This window comes from Empidonax traillii, unplaced genomic scaffold, assembly GCF_003031625.1.
Source record: "Empidonax traillii isolate 1590-97213 ecotype Southwest subspecies unplaced genomic scaffold, ASM303162v1 scaffold941:size231608, whole genome shotgun sequence".
Lineage (NCBI taxonomy): Eukaryota > Metazoa > Chordata > Aves > Passeriformes > Tyrannidae > Empidonax > Empidonax traillii.
This window is the reverse complement of record NW_020956134.1, coordinates 67128-72470: the sequence shown is the minus strand read 5'-3', so window position 1 is coordinate 72470 and position 5343 is coordinate 67128. Positions and strand designations below refer to the sequence as shown.

General features: G+C 44.2%; 1 protein-coding gene across 1 annotated transcript in view; it reads right to left on the bottom strand.

Moving 5' to 3' along the window:
- Positions 1 to 4913, bottom strand: part of ALPK1 (alpha kinase 1) — a 39118-nt gene extending 34205 nt beyond the window's left edge. Inside the window, exon 1 of the mRNA XM_027903187.1 lies at positions 4814 to 4913. The gene's annotated coding sequence lies outside the window, so the exon portion shown is untranslated. The remainder of the gene's footprint in view (positions 1 to 4813) is intronic.
- Between the last annotated feature and the right edge of the window lie 430 nt (positions 4914 to 5343).

The window sequence follows — 5343 nt, the reverse complement described above, 5'->3', positions numbered from 1 at the left end:
TGTGAAACAGCTAAGTCTTTGTCAACCCAGGCAGGGGCTGGAAAGACTTCTCTTTCATGAATATGTATCACCACCCTCCACGTCTACAGCAAAAAACACAAACTCCTTCCAAACAGAAAAATAATAACAATTAAAAATAAAAAAACAAACCCAAAACTTAGCCGCCACCATAAGAAATAAATCCCAGAACAACAAAACCCCGAAAGAAAAAAAAAAACCTACTAAGCAATGAAAGCGCACGTTTTGGAAGTGGAGCCAGAAGGATCTTCCTCCCAGATGCTTTCTGTGCACTTTTATTCCCCAGCAGAGCGGGATGAGGCACTTCACGTGCACAAAAGCGAAAGGGCCCATCGGGGTATTTAATGGCCATCGCTGGAGTTTATATTTTGCATTTCTGAACGCGCTGCCCGAGCACCAAACCCCAGGCCACGAACGCGCACGGCTGGGCTGGTGTGCCACGAATTGCTGCTCGCTTGGGCAAGGAGGAAAGCACCTGGAGCGGGTCAAAACGCTCCCAGGGGGAAAAGGTTTCAAGGTCCAGGCACTGAGGCAGCTCCAGTTCAGGGTCACAAATTTCCTGTGAAGCTTAAAATGCTCCACAACGTCTCGAGACAGACAGTTGGAATCACGGGTCACCTTGAACTTTTGGGGGCTTTTTATACATCTATACAATATTAAACCCCAAGCATTCCAAAGACAGGCGTAAAACTGAAACAAGAGAGCCCAATGAAGCCCGATGGACTGCCAGTGGAGGTGGATGTACAAGACAGAAAGTGCCTTAAAAAGGTGAAATGGCTCAGAAATGCATGCCAGAAACACTGTGTCTGCAGGACTGATGCTGAAAGTCTTGCAAGCCCAAAAATGGTGTTTAAAGCCATGGAGGGGCAGCTGGATAAAGAAGGCAGGATCAAACCAAACCTCTGCCTGTTGCAGCAAACCCAAATGAAGATACTTGAAGATGTGGTGGGTTTTGTCTCTCTTGGAGAGCTACGACATCATTAAAGCACTCAGCAGCGTTTGAAAAGTTACCTTCAGATGTTTGTTCTTATCTTTCTAATTTTGCTAGCAAAACTGCAAACTGGATCTTAATTTGTTATTAGAGAGCTTGTGGGGATACTACACACTTGATTTTTTTCTTGAAACAACAAATCAAATGAAAGCTTGCCTTCCAGCAGAGATATCAAGACACAATGCTCAGTTTTGAGCTTTCCAATATTATGCAATGTTTGCTGTAGACATTTCCATTTCATTAGCATATTCTGCTTTCCATGAGACCCAGCAATGAATGCTGTCCCTGATCTAAGGCTAATCCTCTTTAAAGAGCTACAGGCTATATTACATGTGGCCACAGCCACGGTGATGCCCGGGCTGAATCACTTTGAAGCCTATTGAACAGTGTTCCCTTGTGAGACCGTACACAGAGCCATAAACCGATGCTCCCTGTGCTGTGAAATCCCGCTGTTTCCACCACCAGGAGTTTCTGTGAGGGACAGACTGGAGTCCCAGGCAAGGGGCTGCAAAGAGGGAAGAGAAACCCGCTGCCTTCACCTCCTCTCAACGCCAATTCGTGTGGCTACAGTGATAAAAAGTCCTTTTTTAATAAACCTCATCAGACAGCAAATGCGCCGAGGGAGGGTTTCCAGAACAATCAAAGGTAAAGATGAGCCAGGCACCTGCTTCCCTGAGTAGGAAGGAAGCACTCAAGTTGTTTGGGACAAAATCATACCTATCTTTAAAGAAAAAAGAAACAAAGGGTCATGTAGGTACCTCCAAGGCTGACTCCATGCCCCTAAATGCTAGAAACTGAGCTACTGGAACAGAGCTTTTAGTGCCACACAATGCGGAATCTTTAGCACCTTCACATCCACATAATCCAAAGGGAAAAAAACAAACAAACAAACAACAAAAAGCCAAATATATTCTCTGGTTCTGCTACATATCAGCAAAATACAGTTTATATACACTTTAACTCTTCAAAATAACTTTGTTTAATCAAGGGAGCTGGAAATGTTGGCTCAGTTCAGCCAGACATTATCTCTTCCTAGCTGGTGTCAAACCAGACAGGAAGGGCAGATTAAGTCCCCACGGTAAAATCTGGGTCCTGCTGAAGGCAATGTTTAACCTCCTTGCTTTCAAACTAGTTGCACAAATTACTTTTTTCCTTTTCAGCTCTTAATTTTCTGCATGAAGACAACCTTCTCTGGGAGACGTGATGCTCCAGCACATTTAACACTCCAAGCTTTGTTCCACCTTACGAAAAGGACAATAGGGAAGAGCTGACAATTTTTATTCTGTGTCAGGCCTTAATGATTAATTTTAGCAAGAAACAAGCACTGGCCTATGGCACTGAACCTCCCTTTTCCTTTTCCACATCTTGTGGAGCTGGAATTACTGGAGCTTCTCTCCCACCAAACTGCATGAATCTTCCAGCAAAGTCACAACCATCAATATGAAACGACTCCAATCACAACACCTCCACCTCTTTCCACGGTGTCCATGTGGTAAGAAGGGCAGTGGGGTGGACAAAAGGGAGAGAATCCAGACAGAGGGAGAAATGGTCCAGAGAAAAAATAAACAAAAGGTGCAAGGAGCAACGCTGGGGGGAGGAAAAACAATCAGGAGGATGGTAAGAGGGAAGAACAGCAGACAACAAGAGGGGCAGGAAGACGGAGGAGAAACTCAGATAGCAGACAGGCAAGAAGGAAGAGAAGGGAAGAAGGCAAAGGGGCTCCAAAGGAGGACCAAGGGCAGATTGTAATGTAAAAATAAAATAAGAACTTGGAGAGTGGCATAAGCAAAGCCAACCTGTAAGGAATAGTTCCCTTTGGTATTCAAAGTGAGCTTCCTCACCAGTTTATTCGGGTCAGGTGGCACGGGAAATGGAAAATTTTTCCCTAAGTAAAGAAGGAGCAAAGAAATAAATAGAGGGAACAGTGCTCTCTCTTCCCCCTTTGGAAGATCTCCTCTCTGCTTCATGGAGCAGAGCTGTTCTTGGCACTGGGATCTAAAAGTGCAGTGAACACACCTCCTCCTCCTCGTGCATCTCTCCTCCCTCCCACTGGGATCCAGTGGAATATACTGGGATATCTTTGGAACACACCTGTCCTTGAGAAGGGCCTATTTCTTTTCTGTTTGAACACCAGCCACTTGTTTGCTGCACAGTGACAATAACTCATTGCAGAACCTCATTACAATTCATTATGTACTCTGTTATGCCTTTCCCAAACTAACTCTTGGAAGGTACCACCATCACCATTAACTTACGAGCACCTCAACAGCTCTTGCAACACCACAACGAAATTTCTGACTTAAAACGGGAAAAAAAAAAAAAAAAAAAAAAAAAAAAAAAAAAAAAAAAAAAAAAAAAAAAAAAAAAAAAAAAAAAAAAAAAAAAAAAAAAAAAAAAAAAAAAAAAAAAAAAAAAAAAAAAAAAAAAAAAAAAAAAAAAAAAAAAAAAAAAAAAAAAAAAAAGGAAAGAAAAACTCCATAAACCAACAACAAATACTCAGAAAACCCCACAAACAAATGGCGGCTTCCCATGTGTGGTCACATACTGCCACCTGCTGTCACTGTGCCCTCAGTGCTGAGGTGGTTTGGAGTAATAAGAGGACTGTGAAGCGGAGAGGAAGAGAAGCAGGAGGGTACGGGTTGGTACTGCAACCCAACACGTGTTACAGGCGAGGCAGGGAATATTATTGTACCCCAGCATCGCCCGTGCACAAGCAAATACAAACCAACCTGGATTTTTTTGGGCTCTGAATCAACCAGCTCTCCCCAGCCTCCTCCTCTGGGTCTCTGTAGGTCCCTGAAGGACAATTTCAGGTCTCCCCTGTGCCACCCCAGGAGAGCAAGCCCTGGGACAGGGGAGGCACGATGGCATCGTGCCCAGGCCTAACGTGGCAGGGCGCCTGCCAGCAGGCATTTAATGCTGGGCAAAATCAGCAAACAGCCTTGAGAGACGTGCTTGGGAATATGGAGAGGGCTGGGGTGGGGGGCACAACTGCTCATCTCTTGCACCCTTCTCCAGCCTTCTGCTCAGCTCGCCGTGTCACATCTGCCACGTGCGTGACACGGAAACACCGAGCGCCTGGTTCGTGTCCCCCTGTGGCAAGAGCCAGCCCTGCAGAAAAGCAATATCTCTGCAGATTTCTGCACCGTTTCTGCCTTAAATATCACCGCAGCATTCCCAACCCGTGACCAGCCAGGCAAATCACTAGGAGAATATTTTTTCTATAGCTCTTCCGACCCACCAGGAACTTCCCAGAAAGTGAAAGAAACGTATTTCCCCTCACCGACCCCGGTTCTCTAAGTCAGTCATGACTGAAAGAAACGCAAGAATACTCTGTATTTTTTGTTTTCCAGATTCTGCCTATTCAGGCTCTGGAGTTACAGCAATCAGTTGCTAGAAAAATAAGGCAACAATTCAAAACCACCTCAGTCATTCAGCCCATGTATCACAAACACTTAATTAGTAGTTTCGCTTTTGACGAAGAAATTTCAGCTAACAAAGGAAGTTACTGTAACACAGAAATGAACTCAACTAAAGCACAGAAACATTTTAGCAGGAAGGTCACCCAAAAGCCCCAGAAGCACAGAGTGCCTGCATTTGTTTTTTTTTTTCTCATAAAGGGCAAACCCAGACTTGTTTTCCTGGAGCTGGTTAGAAACTTATGGAAGACAGAAGCAGTAAATCCAGATTCTGCCCTCCCTTGTACAAAATCACACAGAGTTATACTTAAAATAATAAGGAATATGCAGTTAACATGATGTTACAGAAAAAAAATATAAAAAAAAAGGAAAGGTACTCACATACCTCAATAAGTAAAAGTATCAAAACAATCCTGTCAGAAAAACTCTCTCCCGGCCTGGGAATCAGGCTGTTTCCGGAACCAAAGGGCTGAGAGGGCTTATAACCATTAACAGATGCAATAAATAGCAGGGTTGCACAATTCTGGCTCTTCCAGAAAGGAAAGCAAAGTGCCTTTTTGTTTTTGCGTGTGAGCACGCGGGCCCAGCCCTGCCTGGTGCAGAAAAGGGATTCTGCTAAGGGAGAAACTTGGAATAATCTGTTTCCCTTCTCTGCTTTTCAACACGACTTCTTGCAAAACAGAGTTTAATCCCTTTTTCTTTCTGATGCCAGGGGAGAAGAGCGCATGGAACACATGTATTAGCCTGCGCACAGATAAAAGCTGCATTCCACAGGAGCTACAGAGGAGCTTATCAACCCACGAGTCATTTACCTGTTTGCTGAATATACAGAAAGAACCCACAAGTGAAAAATAGTTTATACGAACCAACACAGGATCTCACCACCCCTGCCAAAGAAAGCAAACCTTCAGTATT